This window comes from Entelurus aequoreus, linkage group LG06 (genome assembly GCF_033978785.1).
Source record: "Entelurus aequoreus isolate RoL-2023_Sb linkage group LG06, RoL_Eaeq_v1.1, whole genome shotgun sequence".
NCBI classification, from domain to species: Eukaryota; Metazoa; Chordata; class Actinopteri; order Syngnathiformes; family Syngnathidae; genus Entelurus; species Entelurus aequoreus.
The window spans coordinates 79,435,376-79,455,853 of record NC_084736.1 but is presented as its reverse complement, the minus strand read 5'-3'; the positions used below and the strand labels follow the sequence as shown (position 1 = coordinate 79,455,853).

The window sequence follows — 20,478 nt, the reverse complement described above, 5'->3', positions numbered from 1 at the left end:
AGCATTTTCTGTTTTCTTAAATGACTTTCAAATTCATGTAATATTACGATATTTTCCCGTAAAATGTTTCATGAAAATTTCTGTAATTATAATGTTTTTGATCATTATTTGGTTTACAATGTTTTAGTTTAATTTTATGGTTTTCGTTTGGCAGTAGATGACCGTTTTTTTACAGATTTTTTTTTTTTTACAGTGTATACATTGTCTTTATATTCCAGCGAGTTCATCCGTTTTGTCATTTAACATCAATTAACATTGATGTTCATCAACATTTAACATTGTCATGTAATCCATGGGAAAATTCATTTTTAGATAATATGATTTGCTTGAGCGGCTAGGAGACACCGAGAGTAACAAGCGGTATAAAATGGATTAGAAAGGAAAGATAAAATTATAAATTAAAACATTTAAAATAAAAATAATTTTAAAAAATTAAAACATCCCGTGGGCCGGATTTTGGATGTTGGGGGGCCGGATCCGGCCCGCGGGCCATAGTTTGGGGACCCCTGCTGTAGTGTAATGCCTGCAGCTAAAAGCAACTGCGTGAGAACGTATACTCGAATACTCACGATATAGTCAACTTCTATATCGCACAGAGACAAACCGGCGATATATCGAGTATATTCCATATATCACCCAGCCCTAGTTTAAAGGCCTACTGAAAGCCACTACTACCGACCACGCAGTCTGATAGTTTATATATCAATGATGAAATCTTAACATTGCAACACATGCCAATACGGCCGGGTTAACTTATAAAGTGACATTTAAAATTTCCCGGGAAATATCCGGCTGAAACGTCGCGGTATGATGACGTATGCGCGTGACGAAGTCAGAGTAACGCAAGTTATGGTACCCCGTAGAATCCTGTACAAAAGCTCTGTTTTCATTTCATAATTCCACAGTATTCTGGACATCTTTTGCAATTTGTTTAATGAACAATGAAGGCTGCAAAGAAGACAGTTGTAGGTGGGATCGGTGTATTAGCAGCGGACTACAGCAACACAACCAGGAGGACTTTGTTGGAGAGCAGACGCGCTAGCCGCCGACCTCACCTTGACTTCCTACGTCTCCGGGCCGCCAAACGCATCGGGTGAAGTCCTTCGTCCTTCCGCCGATCACTGGAACGCAGGTGAGCACGGGGGTTGATGAGCAGATGAGGGCTGGCTGGCGTAGGTGGAGAGCTAATGTTTTTAGCATAGCTCTGTGCGGTCCGGTTGCTAAGTTAGCTTCAATGGCGTCGTTAGCACAGCATTGTTAACCTTCGCCAGCCTGGAAAGCATTAACCGTGTATTTACATGTCCACGGTTTAATAGTATTGTTGATTTTCTATCTATCCTTCCAGTCAGGGTTTTTTTTGTTGTTTCTATATGCAGTTAAAGCACGATGCTATCACGTTAGCTCGTAGCTAAAGCGTTTCGAAAAAGGAGAAAGTGTGGAATCCAATGAGCCAGCTTGTACCTAAGTTACGGTCAGAGCAAAAAAAAATATGTATTTCACTGCATTCTAGTCCGTCACTCTAACGTTCCTCATCCACGAATCTTTCATCCTCGCTCAAATTAATGGGGTAATGGTCCGAATCGCTCTAGCTGCGTTGAAAACAATAGGAAAATATGACGGAGTGAACAACTGACAACGTCACGCTACTTCCGGTAGGGGCAAGGTTTTTTTTTTATCAGAGACCAAAAGTTGCGAACTTTATCGTCGATTTTCTCTACTAAATCCTTTCAGCAAAAATATGGCAATATCGCAAAATGATCAAGTATGACACATAGAATGGATCTGCTATTCCCGTTTAAATAAAAAAAATTTCATTTCAGTAGGCCTTTAAGTTGTTACTTTTTTGGTGTTGTTGCCACTATAAATGCTATTAATGTTTCTCCTTGAAATGGTAGTGGGCGCGGAGAGACACTTTCCTCGCCGATTAAAACATCAATGCTGATTTCGGAAAAGCAAAAATGGAGTAATAACACAATTTATAGGCAGTATTCGTATGCAAGATAAGAAGTTTGTCACCATCAGCGGTTTTCATCGGTCATGGCATGGTACACTGACTCATCCATGTATTGCACGGGCACGGATCCAGGACTTCCATGAGGGTTTTTCAGCGCGCCGCTGTAATAACCTCAACAAATGGCGACCACCTCGAAATTCAGGGTCGTAAATTACAAGGCGCTGTAATGAGCTGCACTTAAAGGGGTCAAAGTTTATGACTAAATCACTGCAGAGGACAACGACTGTAAAACCTAAGATGGGAGTGGGACTTCTGACTGGTATTGTTCTGCCCTTGGCCAGATGTCCGCCAAATGAGGAGTGTGCATATCCGACATGTGTGTCATTAAGCGGCCTTTTTAAAAAGGATTGTTTGGCTCTAACATGGACTGACTGTCATTTTGTTGGACTTCTAAAATCATTTTACATAATTAATCACACCCTTGTTTGGTGTTCGGGTCTGTGGGACCCGTTTTCATTTTTTATTAAAAGAAAAATGACACAATTAATTTTTCAAACTGAGACTCACTGACTTTGGCTCATTTTCTGTGAAGAACATATATCAGAATGCATATTTAATGACCACACACCATACACCCCCCCTACACATTTCTATTACATATAAGATGTCCGGGTCCACTGGACCCGGGGCTAATAGGAGTGTGGAAATTGATGTTCTGTGTACCACACGCACCCACCTACCCACCTACCCACACACACACACACACACAGCAGGCCTAGACAGGAGGAGGACAGAGAGTACACTGCAAAAAGTCAGTGTTCAAAAACAACAAAAAATGAGGGGTATTTTATTTGAACAAAGCAAAATTATCTGCCAATAGAACAAGAAAATTCGGCTTGTTAAGACTTTCCAAAACAAGTCAAATTAGCTAACCTCAATGAACCCAAAAATACCTTAAAATAAATATATATTCTCACTAATAACAAGTGCACTTTTCTTGGTAGAAAAAAAACCTTTTTGCTCAATATGTTGAAAAATATTCTTAAATTAAGTAAAAAAAAAAATGTTCATGTTGTTAAAACGTAAAATGGACAGATATATCTGAAGTTGATCTCCTAACTTAAGTGTTGAAAGTTAAAAAAAATAAAATAATAGAAATGTATCACTTTTTGAGTGGGGCACCTTTTGGATCCCAAATATATTTAGTGGTATTTTATTTATCTTTTCAGTGATTACTCAAAAATATTAAAGAACTAAAATCAATGGTGTCCTGCATTATTGATCTTTTAGGGCTCTAATTACTAAATACTGCATATTTCAGTTTTACTATAAAAAACAAAGTTGTTTTTGACAGAAAAGCCATAAAACATTTTTTTTTTAAAGTAGATATAGAGATTTACTGTAAGCGTTGAATAAAAAATAATAATAAAAATGTTACTTATTTTTAAAATTTTAATGACTAAAGACCCTTTATGGTCCCCGGGACCCCTAAAGGTAAAATAAATAATAAAAATCCATATATTTTGTTATGGTTTGAAAATGAAAAATATCAAAATGGCCCCCACATGCTTTAATTGTTCCGTTTGCGGCCCTCAGTGGAAAAAGTTTGGACACCCCTGCTATAGGTGAATAGCCATGCCTTGAGGCGTTTTTTCCGGTCCATTATTTTTGCTGCTTGTGTGACATCACAGGAAATGACGTATGACTGAGCTACGTCATTTCCTGTGATGTCCCACAGGGCATTTCCTGTGGGACGGGATTCGTTCCCAGGGATTCGAATAAAGAACTAACTCTTTTTCTTTACTATAGTGGCCTCGATAACAGGAACCGGTTCTCAAAAAGGGATTCGAGTCCGTGGAATCGGTTCTTTTCTTATCGAACGGTTCTTTTCTTATCGAACAACCGGGAGAACCGGTTTCGAACATCATCCCTACCCACAGGACTTCCCGGGGTACATGGTCGAAAGCCTTCTCCAAGTCCACAAAGCACATGTAGACTGGTTGGGCAAACTCCCTTGCACCCTCAAGGACCCTGCCGAGAGTATAGAGCTGGTCCACAGTTCCAGTTACAGACTTATCTTTTCCAAGGCTTGTAAGAGCTAACACAACTTGTCTACTTCTCAATCGTCTCAACCCGGAAGTGCCCAAACTAATGACGTGTAGTATTTTCTTATCGCCACAAGGTGTCAGTAAGAGTCTACAATCTAATGGGCATAACATTGCAGGTCCCACAGGGCATTTCTTGTGGGACGGGATTCGTTCCCAGTGATTCGAATAAAGAACCAAGTCTTTTTCTTTACTATAGTGGCCTCGATAACAGGAACCGGTTCTCAAAAAGGGATTTGAGTCCATGGAATCGGTTCTTTTCTTATCGAACGGTTCTTTTCTTATCGAACAACCGGGAGAACCGGTTTCGAACATCATCCCTACCCACAGGACTTCCCGGGGTACATGGTCGAATGCCTTCTCCAAGTCCACAAAGCACATGTAGACTGGTTGGGCAAACTCCCTTGCACCCTCAAGGACCCTGCCGAGAGTATAGAGCTGGTCCACAGTTCCAGTTACAGACTTATCTTTTCCAAGGCTTGTAAGAGCTAACACAACTTGTCTACTTCTCAATTGTCTCAACCCGGAAGTGCCCAACTAATGACGTGTAGTTAATTTTCTTATCGCCACAAGGTGTCAGTAAGAGTCTACAATCAAATGGGCATAACATTGCAGGTCCCACAGGGCATTTCCTGTACGTGGGAAGGGATTCGTTCCCAGGGATTCGAATAAAGAACCAACTCTTTTTCTTTACTATAGTGGCCTCGATAACAGGAACCGGTTCTCAAAAAGGGATTCGAGTCCGTGGAATCGGTTCTTTTCTTATCGAACTGTTCTTTTCTTATCGTAGAACCGGTTTCGAACATCATCCCTAGTCCTGGTACTGATTGCTGCACAGGAACTGTTCCATGCACAAGCAGACCGACACCATTTGGAAAAGTGCTCAAATCTCGCCTCTCTGATTAGCATTCCGTGACAATGTCGGAGATCAAACAGAACAGCGAGTTATGCTTCTGTTGGGGCTCATTGGGAAAAAGTGACGGGTACATAGTCGTTCCATTTTGGCTCAGCTCATCAGGGGGCCGTCAGCTCCGACAATCTCAAATTAGGCGCGGTGCAATTAAAGGCCCGAGCTGTCACGATTGAGGCAAAGACTCATATAGTGTCTGCAGACGCACACATCATCGGACGTGGAGCCTATGTTAGAAATGTACATTTGCACACATCCTCCTACCTGTAAGCACAAGCGATTAGCTCAGAAAGTGCAGGTTTAAACTGTTAGTCACTGCTGATTCACAAGCTTTTTGGCTGCGTTCCTCACGGTCCCTTGCGGAGCTGCCTGTCAAACACACACACAGGCAGGCAGAAGGCAGCTGGAGGTGTGTGAATGATTGAATGTGTGTTTGACAGTGTTCTTGCTTTTTGAACTACACCTCCCTTTCAACCTCAATTTTGCTCCCCCGTTTAGAAAGTAGCCCGGTATGAACGCGTGGACAAATGCATATTTCAAAGAGCGTGTGCACACGTGTCGTTTCAACGTTTTGGCGGCTGTGTTCTCCTGGACGGAGCCAGTGGAAAAGCTGGATGACTAACTTGACTATTTAGGAAAAATCCACCGGGGTTGGCTAATGCAGTGCCATGCAGTCACATAGTCGTGTGTGCATATTCAGTGAGCACCAGTATATTGCATTTTGCAAACAGGAATAGAAATGAAGCCGGTGATGATGGGGGTGCATCTGTTTACTTCTACAAGTACAAAAGCACCCATGGCTTTTTAGCGGGCAGGATTATGCAAAAAAGTATAGCAAGTTTGTGGGTTGAGTAGAATGAACATACACTATCCAAGGCCTGGGTAATTATTTTGACTCGGGGGCCAAATTTAGAGAAAAAAATGTGTCTGGGGGCCGTTATTTCTATTTTTAGGAAAACTAATACAAAACCTCACAATAATGTCTGATTGAATGTAGGGCTGCAACAACTAATCGATTAAAATCGATTATTAAAATATTTGCCGATTAATTTAGTCATCGATTCGTTGGATCTATGCTATGCGCATGCGCAGTTTTCCGTTTTTTTTTTTTTTTTAATAATTTTTTTTTTTTTTAAATAAACCTTTATTTATAAACTGCAACATGTACAAACAGCTGAGAAACAATAATCAAAATAAGTATGGTGCCAGTATGCGTTTTTTTTCCAATAAAATACTGGATAGGATAGAAATGTAGTTTGTCTCTTGTATCCGATTATTAATCGATTAATCGACGTAACAATTGACAGATTAATCGATTATCAAATTAATCGTTAGTTGCAGCCCTATTTTTTTAAAATTTTTTAAATAATTTTTTTTAATTTTTTTTTAAAATTTAAATAAACCTTTATTTATAAACTGCAACATGTACAAACAGCTGAGAAACAATAATCAAAATAAGTATGGTGCCAGTATGCGGGTTTTTTTCAATAAAATACTGGATAGGATAGAAATGTAGTTTGTCTCTTTTATCCGATTATTAATCGACGTAATAATCGACAGATTAATCGATTATCAAATTAATCGTTAGTTGCAGCCCTAATTTTATTTTTATTTTTTATAATTTTTAAAAAAACAATTTAATTTAAATAAACCTTTATTTATAAACTGCAACATGTACAAACAGCTGAGAAACAATAATCAAAATAAGTATGGTACCAGTATGCGGGTTTTTTTCAATAAAATACTGGATAGGATAGAAATGTAGTTTGTCTCTTTTATCCGATTATTAATCGATTAATCGACGTAATAATCGACAGATTAATCGATTATCAAATGAATCGTTAGTTGCAGCCCTAATTTTATTTTTTTTTTTTTTTATTTTTTTTTTTATTTTTTTATTTAAATAAACCTTTATTTAAAAGGTTTTTATAAACAACAATAAAACGTATAATTGACGGATAGATCTGAAGTTGATCTCGAGATTATTGTGTCAAAAGTAAACAGTAAAAAAAATTGAATTTATTTTTTAACGCTATAATTATTTGGATACCCAATAATTTTAGTGTGATTTGTTTTTAAGTGTCATCGCTCAAAAAATAATAATGAATTAAAATCAATGTTGTTATGAGTTATTGACCTTTTTAAGGCTCCTATTATTATATAATCTCAAATATTCCACTTAAAAATTTTATTGTGTGAAAATATTGCATATTTTGTATTTTTTCCATGAAAAAAATGGGTTTTCTTTGACAAAAAGAGCATACGACTTAAATCTTTAAAACCGTTATATTGACAGATAGACCTAATGTTGATCTAGGGAGTTAAAACTTGAATAATAATAAAAATAATAATACTGAATAATGACACATTTTTAATATTTTTTTGAGCAAAACCCTTTAGGGTCCCCGGGATCAAGCCTGAGTGGAGGCCTAAATGTATATTTTTTATACACATATTGTATTGGTTTTTAAAATATAAAAATGGCCCCCGCTTGCTTTGATTTTTCAGTTTGGACACCCCTGCAATAAATCATTCAAAAAAGTACAAAAATGAACAAAACAAGCAAACACAAGGAGAGCGTGCCGATTGCACGGGCAATGCCTATAGCACGGGGAGCTAACAGAATAGCTAACAAGGAACAGTAGGACGGGACTTAGCGCAAGAAAAACCGTAGGGAACCAACGTGACAGTTGCATTAAGCAAACAAAAGCACCAGACTGAGTGTGGCCAAAGCCAGGACGAAATAGCTCTCTGATTAATGTCCGGCAGCAGGTGAGCGTGCCGAACACTTATCAGAGGCAGGTGAAAACAATCAGCACCCATGACAACCAAGAAACACCAAACGGGGGTGCAGGAGCAGAACTTAAACCACAAGTGAATCAAAACCCAAAGTAAACTATGATCCGATCATCAGAGGGTCAAATGTGCGAGAAAATGAGAGCAGACGGTGTTGACAGACAATGTCGCAACCTTGTGTGGGAACCGCAGGTGCAGAAACACAAACGAAGAATCCCTGTGGGATGCAGAAACTGGCAGAGGAATTTTCCGTGCAACGTTCATATTGTTATTACTCAACCAACGTTTGTGGGTCTGATGGACCCTTCGCATTTTGTGGCTTTTAATGCCTCACAATCAAACACTTTTATGTTAAAATACTGAACAGATGTTTATTGGGATAAGGTAAACATCTGTTCAGTATTTTAACATAAAAGTGTTGGATTGTGAGGCATTAAAAGCCACAAAATGCAACGGGTCCATCAGACCCACAAACAGGGCCGGCCCGTGGCATAGGCCGTATAGGCAAATGCTAAGGGCGCCGTCCATCAGGGGGCGCCACGCCAGTGCCACAAATGTTGGAGAAAAAAAAAGGAAAAAAAGTTGGTACTATTATTTGTAAATACAAAAAAATAATCCCACGTTAATTAAAATGCAAAGTAAAGCCTATTTAATAGAAATATTATTTGTTGCAACATTACGCGCCCCCCCCCCCCCCCCGCAAGGTGCGCCCCCTCCCTTCCCGTATCATGACTGTTTATGGACATCACCGCATCAAAAAATCAACACAAGATGTCAAAACGGCCAAAACTGTCAGGTGCCCAGGGAAGAAAAAATAGAAAAGAAGAGGAGGAGAAACGAGAAAAAGACAAAGGTAGCAGGGAGGTAACGTTAGCCTACATGAAATTATTTGTCTGTTACAGAATGTGATAGTAACCTGGCTTTTCAGCATTAAGCTAATGTTACATGATTCTGCAATTGCTAATCAATAAATAGCTAGTTCTGTTTTAACGTCGGGTTAATATTGTGGAGGGGGCTAAATTGTTATGGAAAATAATAATGTAACGTTAGGTAATTACAGTACTCCCTTACATTCCTCAGGGACATTTGTATTAGATCTTTTAAGCAGGTGTTTTCCGTTTACATTGTTATTGCCTTCTGGTTAGCTAATGTTTGCCCTGCAGGTAATAGTCACTTTTCCACCCCTTTATATATTAGGTATAGTTGTAAGCCTAGTTGTTCAAGTGCACACCATTAATGTTAATTAAGCAATATCACATGAGAGGGAATGCTGTTTTTTAATTTGAGCACTGCTGTGATTCGGTTAAAGATAATCATAACATAACATTCTCATATAATATGTTAATTTGCTTTCTTTAAGTAAAAAAAAAAAGGTCAAAGACAAAGCTATTCGGTTTCTTGTGAGTATATACACTTCACTACCGATGTGGGGAGGCGCCACCTAAAATCTTGCCTAGGGCGCCAGATTGGTTAGGGCCGGGCCTGCCCACAAACGCTGGCTGAGTAACAAGAATATGAACGTTACACAAGGGTTAACTAACAAAATCCTTTTGGCATCATGCAGTGTATCGTAACAGCAATCATTTCTAAAAACATCCGCGTGCTGTCTGTGCCGTATAATTAAGTCATCATGGAGTATCAGGCCTGTTTGCAGGCATGGATGATCAGGGCTTTCCAGTCTTCTCTATCGTCTGCCCCATGTGTGAGTTCTACATTGATACTTCCGATAAAAATTTTTATATATGTTGTTCGTTATCGACTTGGACCGTTCTTTCCTACTAGTTTTCCTGTTAACATCAGTTTTTCTAAGGTGTCTTTTCTAATATGTCCGAGGAATTTCGAATCGTTGCAATTAGAGATCCTCTTGTTTTTGCCCACTCCAAAACCTCTTCATTACTTTTCTTTGCAGTCCACGATATGCCGAGTATATTTCTGAAGAACCACATTTCAGTTGCCTCCAATTTCCCCAGTTTTTGACTATTTCAAGTCCAGCATTCACAGCCGTGAAGCAGGATAGACCGTAGATACCGTTTTTCCTTGAATTGGCGCCGGGAATATGGTATTCGCATGCCTAGAATTACAGCCGGGTCAAACTCGTTTCGCAAAATAATTAGCGCATGCTTGGCACTTCCGCCGGGTCAAATAATGAGTCATTAAATGACTCCCGCCTCCTGGTGGTAGAGGGCGCTAGTGATTGATGGAAGCAGATCAGAATCATATCCATATTTAAGTGTTACTTCTTTCTAAAAACTCCTATAGTCATATTTACATCAGCTAATGTCTCGTGTGGTACAAAGTGCTTGGATTCGAGTGTCCTTGGTTAGAGTCAGAGCGCTGTCTTTGTTGAGACTGCCATTACATTCCTGAGATACGGAGCACAGCTAGACTGGGGAAACAGCAGGTGGGGGGGACAGGAGAAGGAGGAAGTAGACAGGAGTTCCGGGGTTTTGGTAGACCGATCTGGACCGGGCTAGGGAACGCTTGGGTGCTGGATTGGTCTCAGGTTTGTCCTCTAAGCTTGGAGAATAAACCACAAAATACCAACTTCTGCCTGGTGATTGAAAATAAACAACAGCATATCGCCATAAAAAGAATCTGGGAGAGACTAGCAATTTGAATTCCCCATTGGAGGAATGCTGGTCAAGGCAACAATTTGGGGGCTCGTCCGGGATTTCTTGCAACTGCTGGTACTGCAGAATACCTGTGCTGCAGAAGAAGACAACACCAGCAAGAGTGCGCAGCCATTGTTTTACCATGGAGGATTACATATCTAAAATAAAACCGTTTTCTAACAGTTTACATTGTGCATACAGTACAAGTAAATCACATTCAAAAATCCCAATAATACACTTAAATCACAAGTGCGTACGCTTCTGGTGGCCAAAAAAACATTTTTTTGCTTTCCCTGCAAAGGGAGTGAGTGAATTCAAGGTCACAGCTCAGATGGGAGCTTTTTCTTTGACAAGAAAGCAGGCTGTCCTACATTTTGGGATGCTCTACTGCCCTCGAGTAGTACCTCGGGTACATATAGTGAAGCGCGTTGCACCGTGCAAACTTGTTTTGAGTAAAGCATGGCTGCCCAACACCAACCTGGAAAGATGGCAATACCTGCACACTGCAAAAACTGCAATCTAAGTAAGATGAAATATCTCAAATAAGGGTGATATTTGCTTATTTTCTGTCTGATAAGATAATTCTTCTCATTAAGCAGATTTTATGTTAGAGTGTTTTACTTGTTTTAAGTGTTCTGGTCCTAAATGATCTCAGTAAGATATTACAGCTTGTTGTTGAGATTTGATGACCTATATTGAGTAAAACATGCTTGAAACTAGAATATCAACTGTTGCAAAGCTGTGTCATCAACACTCACAAGTAGAAAACTACTTTTTTTTAAGTAATCAATTCTTATTTCAAGCATGAAATAAAAAAATCATGACTTTGACACAATTGTGTCTCATAATTAAAACGGATGACAGCCAAATGGACTTTGCAGTTTTATTTCCAATGAAACAATAGAAAACACGTACTCATATAGTAGTACAGTTGGCACAGTACAGTAAACTGACAGTTAATATTTAAACATTTGACATTTTAAATAATTTTGAACATAAATAGTTCATGCACATTCAGATTCAAATTACAATAAAAAAAATGTTTTAGCCGGGGGCCGGGCTGTATATATGCGCACTAATTGTCTGAAAGAGCACGCACTTGGCGCGATGATGTCATGTTATCCATGGAAAAATGCATTTTTAGACAATATGATTTGCCTGAGCGGCTAGGAGACCCCGAGAGTAACAAGCGGTTGTTGAACAATAATTTAGTTTTTAGTATAAGTTTGCTGGTTTCAAGAAATTTAATGACAAGCGCATATCATTATGTCAAGATAATGGCACTAGCATTTACTTAATTAGGAATATTTTTCAACATATTGAGCAAAGGTCTAATTTTGTTTCTACCAAGAAAAGTGCACTTGTTATTAGTGAGAATATACTTTTTTAAAGGTATTTTTGGGTTCATTGAGGTTAGCTAATTTTACTTGTTTTGGAAAGTCTTGACAAGCCGAATTGTCTTGTTCTATTGGCAGATAATTTTGCTTAGTTCTAGTAAAATACCCCTCATTTTTGTATTTTCTTTTCTTGTTTTTGAACACTGACTTTTTGAAGTGAACTGCTGAAAAACACAAAAATAGGAAATCAGAGGAAGAAAAGAAAGACGGTGTACGTCTTTAAAAAAAAAACGAAGAAGAGCCAAAACTTGAATAAATATTGGACCGGCGTATTCAAGATGAGGGCCAGACTTGGACTAACTCTTTTCCTTCCAGACATGTTCCATTCTCCTATATTGTGTGGGTATCCTTTTGCGTGGCAACGTCTGTTACCGATAGTCTGCAACAAAATACGAACTAAATGATCCTTTGATGCAACTTCAAACTGTCAACAACCAATACGTGTGCACCTACAGCTCTCAAGTGCGATTTAGTGCACTTCCAGAGAGGAGAAGACTCAGAGGGACTATCAGCGAGGTGCCCAGGGCCGCAGTTTGAATTCTGCCTGGTCAATCAATCAATCAATCAATCAATGTTTATTTATATAGCCCTAAACCACAAGTGTCTCAAAGGGCTGCACAAGCCACAACCACATCCTCGGTTCAGAGCCCACATTAGGGCAAGGAAAAACTCACAACCCAGTGGGATGTCAATGTGAATGACTATGAGAAACCTTGGAGAGGACCGCAGATGTAGGTAACACCCCCCTCTAGGGGAGACTGGATGCAATGGACGTCGAGTGGGTCTAGCATAATATTGTGAAAGTCCAGTCCATAGTGGATCTAACATAATAGTGAGAGTCCAGTCCATAGTGGATCTAACATAATAGTGAGAGTCCAGTCCATAGTGGATCTAACGTAATAGTGTGAGAGTCCAGTCCATAGTGGATCTAACATTATAGTCAGAGTCCAGTCCATAGTGGATCTAACATAATAGTGAGAGTCCAGTCCATAGTGGATCTAACATAATAGTGTGAGAGTCCCAGTCCATAGTGGATCTAACATTATAGTGAGAGTCCAGTCCATAGTGGATCTAACATAATAGTGACAGTCCAGTCCATAGTGGATCTAACGTAATAGTGTGAGAGTCCAGTCCATAGTGGATCTAACATTATAGTCAGAGTCCAGTCCATAGTGGATCTAACATAATAGTGAGAGTCCAGTCCATAGTGGATCTAACATTATAGTGAGAGTCCAGTCCATAGTGGATCTAACATAATAGTGAGAGTCCAGTCCATAGTGGATCTAACGTAATAGTGAGAGTCCAGTCCATAGTGGATCTAACATAATAGTGTGAGAGTCCAGTCCATAGTGGATCTAACATAATAGTGAGAGTCCAGTCCATAGTGGATCTAACATAATAGTGAGAGTCCAGTCCATAGTGGATCTAGCATAATAGTGAGAGTCCAGTCCATAGTGGATCTAACATAATAGTGAGAGAGTCCAGTCCATAGTGGATCTAACATAATAGTGAGAGAGTCCAGTCCATAGTGGATCTAACATAATAGTGAGAGTCCAGTCCATAGTGGATCTAACATAATAGTGTGAGAGTCCCAGTCCATAGTGGATCTAACATAATAGTGAGAGAGTCCAGTCCATAGTGGATCTAACATAATAGTGAGAGTCCAGTCCATAGTGGATCTAACATAATAGTGAGAGTCCAGTCCATAGTGGGGCCAGCGGGAGACCATCTCAAGCGCTTAGATGTCCCCAACTGATGCACAGGCGAGCGGTCCACCCCGGGTCCCGACTCTGGACATCCATGGCCACCGGACCTGTGCCCCCCCCTCCACAAAGGAGGGGGAGCAGAGGAGAAAAGAAAAGAAGGTAGAGGGTAGCTCAAAATTCAAGTACTCCAGCTTTAACAACAAAATGAAGTGCCATCAATCAATGCAATAAAAATATATCTATAATATAACTAGTCTTGAAAAGTCAAAGAAACACACTTCCTCACATTCAATATGTTGCACATTACCATACTGCATGGATTAACATGAGTTCAGTTATAGCTCGGTTGGTAGAGCGGCCGTGCCAGCAACTTGAGGGTTGCAGGTTCGATCCCCGCTTCCGCCATCCTAGTCACTGCCGTTGTGTCCTTGGGCAAGACACTTTACCCACCTGCTCCCAGTGCCACCCACACTGGTTTGAATGTAACTTAGATATTGGGTTTCACTATGTAAAGCGCTTTGAGTCACTTGAGAAAAAGCGCTATATAAATGTAATTCACTTCACTTCACACTTCACTATTCCAGAACAGAAACATTTGGCCGTCTCCATTCCACAATTGTTTTAAACAGATTCAGCAGAATTTAACCGGTGGACGGTGGTAGGAAAAAACTGTTTTTCAGTCTGCTGGTTTTTGTTTTTTCTGCTCTATATCGTCTGCCTGATGGCAGCAGTTCAACAAGTCTGTGACCAGGGTGTGACATGTCCTTTATTATTTTTACTGCCATATTAATGTAGCGCAAACTGTATAGTTCTCCTAGAGGAGAGGAGAGGGGGGTGTGGGGGGGTGCAGTTATCCTCTAGGCAACTTTAATGACCCTCTGGAGCGGTAGAGCAGCGGTAGAAGGCCACCAGCAGTTTTTTTGAGGGATGTTATTTCGCCGCAGTAATGCTCAAGAAGTAAAATCTCTGCTGGACTTTCTTCATCTACTTGGTGATGTTTTCGCCCCAGTTTAGGTTATGTTAGATCCACTATGGACTGGACTCTCACTATTATGTTAGATCCACTATGGACTGGACTCTCACTATTATGTTATATCCACTATGGACTGGACTCTCACTATTATGTTAGATCCACTATGGACTAGACTCTCACTATTATGTTAGATCCACTATGGACTGGACTCTCACTATTATGTTTGATCCACTATGGACTGGACTCTCACTATTATGTTAGATCCACTATGGACTGGACTCTCACTATTATGTTATATCCACTATGGACTGGACTCTCACTATTATGTTAGATCCACTATGGACTGGACTCTCACTATTATGTTTGATCCACTATGGACTGGACTCTCACTATTATGTTAGATCCACTATGGACTGGACTCTCACTATTATGTTAGATCCACTACGGACTGGACTCTCACTATTATGTTAGATCCACTATGGACTGGACTCTCACTATTATGTTAGATCCACTATGGACTGGACTCTCACTATTATGTTAGATCCACTATGGACTGGACTCTCACAATATTATGCTAGATCCACTATGGACTGGCTCTCACTATTATGTTAGATCCACTATGGACTGGACTCTCACTATTATGTTAGATCCACTATGGACTGGACTCTCACTATTATGTTAGATCCACTATGGACTGGACTCTCACTATTATGTTAGATCCACTATGGACTGGACTCTCACACTATTATGCTAGATCCACTATGGACTGGACTCTCACTATTATGCTAGATCCACTATGGACTGGACTCTCACTATTATGCTAGATCCACTATGGACTGTACTCTCACAATATTATGCTAGATCCACTATGGACTGGATTCTCTCACTATTATGTTAGATCCACCATGGACTGGACTCTCACAATATTATGTTAGATCCACTATGGACTGGACTCTCACACTATTATGTTAGACCCACTATGGACTGGACTCTCACTATTATGTTAGATCCACTATGGACTGGATTCTCTCACTATTATGTTAGATCCACTATAGACTGGACTCTCACGCTATTATGCTCGATCCACTATGGACTGGACACTCACACTATTATGTTAGATCCACTATGGACTGGATTCTCTCACTATTATGTTAGATCCACTATAGACTGGACTCTCACGCTATTATGCTCGATCCACTATGGACTGGACACTCACACTATTATGTTAGATCCACTATGGACTTGACTCTCACAATATTATGTTAGATCCACTATGGACTGGACTCTCACACTATTATGTTAGATCCACTATGGACTGGACTCTCACTATTATGTTAGATCCACTATGGACTGGACTTTCACACTATTATGTTAGATCCACTATGGACTGGACTCTCACTATTATGTTAGATCCACTATGGACTGGACTCTCACACTATTATGTTCGGTCCACTATGGACTGGACTCTCACACTATTATTTTAGATCCACTATGGACTGGACTCTCACACTATTATGTTAGATCCACTATGGACTGGACTCTCACTATTATGTTAGATCCACTATGGACTGGACTCTCACACTATTATGTTCGGTCCACTATGGACTGGACTCTCACACTATTATTTTAGATCCACTATGGACTGGACTCTCACACTATTATGTTAGATCCACTATGGACTGGACTCTCACTATTATGTTCGATCCACTATGGACTGGACTCTCACACTATTATGTTAGATCCACTATGGACTGGACTCTCACACTATTATGTTAGATCCACTATGGACTGGACTCTCACTATTATGTTAGATCCACTATGGACTGGACTCTCACAATACTATGCTAGATCCACTCGACCTGGTCGCCCAGGGCCCTGAATGAAAAGGAGTTTGATGGTTTAAAGTGTCAAAAATAAGCATTTTTATGGGCACATCCATTATTTGCGATTTCTTTCCTTTTCGCGAGGGAATTTGGTATCTGAGGGTTTTTCAAAGGCGGTGTTACAAGTTAGAATTGGGTTTGTTATGACTCATTCTTTGCACAATTGTTTTTTTATGACATTTTCATCACTGAAACCTCATCTATATTTATAGTCGATGCCATGAAGCTGGAATTCCTGTAGCTTGTTTATGGACTGGAATGAGTGAAGTGTGATGGTGTCGGAGCTCTGTTGGCCGCCTCTGTGGAACCCAAGCCAGCGCATATGTTACTGGCAGTATCGGCAAGGCCCTTGGCGCTCCTGTTGTGACTGATGTTGACGCGGTTCTGATCCTGGTCTCCGCTCATGAGCACACCTACACAATCTCTTGGTTATACGATGTGCTGTGTGAACTCTGGGATCCAGTGTGTGTCCGCCTTAAGGGTTCCAGCATATGTGTCATGGTTTGTGTGACCTAATTCAGCTTTGTCGACTTTGAAGTATAACTATATGATTTTTTTCCGCCTCTACTTTTGAACGAGCAAGAGGCTTCTCTTTATTGCTAATATTTACCATCCATATTGATCTTTGCTAGCTCAACTCAGGTGTGTGATTGGCTGTCGACGTGTTCTGTGTCTGCTTAATCCGAATCGGTGCTATTTGCTTGTTGTAACTGTCTCAAAAAGTATTTAAATGTCTATATTTTGAACTCTAAATCTGATGATAGACATGTCAAACTACTGTGTATTACATTTATACATATATACTAATAGCACGTTAACAATAAATTCAACACCAAAGTGGACTTATTATGCAAAACCAACTCTTGGTACCTGATTTTGTCTATTTGGGATTTGCAGAAGTCCAGAAAAAAGAGCTTTGCCCAAATCTGCTATTGTAGCCCGACGTTGTAGTTGATAAATTCCTTTGTTTATAATAATAATAATAATAATAGATTTTACTTGTTAAAAAAAAAAGCACTTTACATTGAGTAAACAACCTCAAAGTGCTACAGTGTATTAAAAAAAAAAAAGATAATAAAAACAAATAAAAATAAAAACTAGAACAGCCTAATAGCTAGAACTAGTATGCATACATCTAAAAAAGGCTTTTTTAAAAAGAAGGGTTTTTAAGCCTTTTTTAAAAGCATCCACAGTCTGTGGTGCCCTCAGGTGGTCAGGGAGAGCGTTCCACAGACTGGGAGTGTTGTTGTTTTTTTTACACTTACATGTTGCGGTTAATAGTATTCTATCTTTATTTGTGGTTATTTATACTTTCTATGTTCATCAGTCAACTCATTGGTGTTCATTTTCAATCTATCAAGATAAAAACAATAATATCAAAATCAAATTACAGGATGTTATTGATGTAGTTTGTTCAATTTCCTCAACTGGTACACTAACATCATGTGGTTTATTTGTTGTACATATGTATTATCATCTACAGAGATACAATGAATTGCTATTGCGACATCTAGTGGACACATTTAGAACAGCAGTTACTTTCACTCAAAAATTCCGGCTCATTTGTATACTTAGCAAACTCATCAGTATTTAAATGTCTATATTTTAAACTAAATCTGATGATAAACATGTCAAACTACTGTGTATTACATTTATACATACATACTAATAGCATGTTAACAATAAATTCAACACCAAAGGGGACTTATTATGCAAAACCAACTTTTGGTACCTGATTTTGTCCATTTGGGATTTGCAGAAGTCCAGAAAATGTCAAATCAAACCATGGAGGCATACTTTTCCAAACAAGTCGTTTAGAATTTGCCAAACTTGTGACATTTTCCCCGGCGGATATCTCCATATATCGCAAAGATTTACCCGAAGAGCTTTGTCCAAATCTGCTATTGTAGCCCAACGTTGTAGTTGATAAATTCCTTTGTTTATAATAATAATAATAATAGATTTTACTTGTAAAAAAAAAAGCACTTAACATTGAGTAAACAACCTCAAAGTGCTACAGTGTATTAAAAAAAATAAAAAGATAATAAAAAGAAATAAAAATAAAAACTAGAACAGCCTAATAGCTAGAACTAGTATGCATATATCTAAAAAAATGTTTTTTTTTAAAAGAAGGGTTTTTAAGCCTTTTTTAAAAGCATCCACAGTCTGTGGTGCCCTCAGGTGGTCAGGGAGAGCGTTCCACAGACTGGGAGTGTTGTTGTTTTTTTTACACTTACATGTTGCGGTTAATAGTATTATTATTTGTCGTTATTTATACTTTCTATGTTCATCAGTCAACTCACTGGTGTTCATTTTCAATCTATCAAGATAAAAACAATAATATCAAAATCAAATTACAGGATGTTATTGATGTAGTTTGTTCAATTTCCTCAACTGGTGCACTAACATCATGTGGTTTATTTGTTGTACATATGTATTATCATCTACAGAGATACAATGAATTGCTATTGCGACATCTAGTGGACACATTTAGAACAGCAGTTACTTCCACTCAAAAATTCCGGCTCATTTGTATACTTAGCAAACTCATCAGTATTTAAATGTCTATATTTTAAACTCTAAATCTGATGATAAACATGTCAAACTACTGTGTATTAAATGTATACATACATACTAATAGCACGTTAACAATAAATTCAACACCAAAGGGGACTTATTATGCAAAACCAACTTTTGGTACCTGATTTTGTCTATTTGGGATTTGCAGAAGTCCAGAAAATGTCAAATCAAACCATGGAGGCATACTTTTCCAAACAAGTCGTTTGGAATTTGCCAAACTTGTGACATTTTCCCCGGCAGATATCTCCATATATCGCAAAGATTTACCCGAAGAGCTTTGTCCAAATCTGCTATTGTAGCCCGACGTTGTAGTTGATAAATTCCTTTGTTTATAATAATAATAATAATAGATTTTACTTGTAAAAAAAAAAGCACTTTACATTGAGTAAACAACCTCAAAGTGCTACAGTGTATTAAAAAAAATTAAAAGATAATAAAAATAAATAAAAATAAAAACTAAAACAGCCTAATAGCTAGAACTAGTATGCATATATCTAAAAAAAAAAAAGGCTTTTTTAAAAAGAAGGGTTTTTAAGCCTTTTTTAAAAGCATCCACAGTCTGTGGTGCCCTCAGGTGGTCAGGGAGAGCGTTCCACAAACTGGGAGTGTTGTTGTTTTTTTTACACTTACATGTTGCGGTTAATAGTATTATATCTTTATTTGTGGTTATTTATACTTTCTATGTTCATCAGTCAACTCATTGGTGTTAATTTTCAATCTATCAAGATAAAAACAATAATATCAAAATCAAATTACAGGATGTTATTGATGTAGTTTGTTCAATTTCCTCAACTGGTGCACTAACATCATGTGGTTTATTTGTTGTACATATGTATTATCATCTACAGCATGGGTCACCAACCTTTTTGAAACCAAGAGCTACTTCTTGGGTACTGATTAATGCGAAGGGCTAGCAGTTTGATACACACTTCAATAAATTGCCAGAAATAGCCAATTTGCTCAATTTACCTTTAACTCTATGTTATTATTAATAATTAATGATATTTACACTTAATTGAACGGTTTAAAAGAGGAGAAAACACGAAAAAAATGACAATTACATTTTGAAACATAGTTTATCTTCAATTTCGACTCTTTAAAATTCAAAATTCAACCGAAAAAAAGAAGAGAAAAACTAGCTAATTCGAATGTTTTTGAAAAAATAAAAAAAATAATTTATGGAACATCATTAGTAATTTTTCCTGATTAAGATTAATTTTAGAATTTTGATGACATGTTTTAAATAGGTTAAAATCCAATCTGCACTTTGTTAGAATATATAACAAATTGGACCAAGCTATATTTCTAACAAAAACAAATAATTATTTCTTCTAGATTTTCCAGAACAAAAATTTTAAAAGAAATTCAAAAGACTTTGAAATAAGATTTCAATTTGATTCTACAGATTTTCTAGATTTGCCAGAATATTTTTTTTGAATTTTAATCATACTAAGTTTGAAGAAATATTTCACAAATATTCTTCGTCGAAAAAACAGAAGCTAAAATGAAGAATTAAATTAAAATTTATGTATTATTCTTTACAATTAAAAAAAATAAATTTA

At 38.3% G+C, this 20,478-nt stretch overlaps 1 long non-coding RNA gene across 1 annotated transcript in view; it reads left to right on the top strand.

Annotated features, from left to right (window-relative positions):
- LOC133652644 (uncharacterized) overlaps window positions 1–20,478 on the top strand; it is a 201,715-nt gene that overhangs the window by 112,578 nt on the left and 68,659 nt on the right. The gene's annotated exons all lie outside the window — the stretch shown is intronic.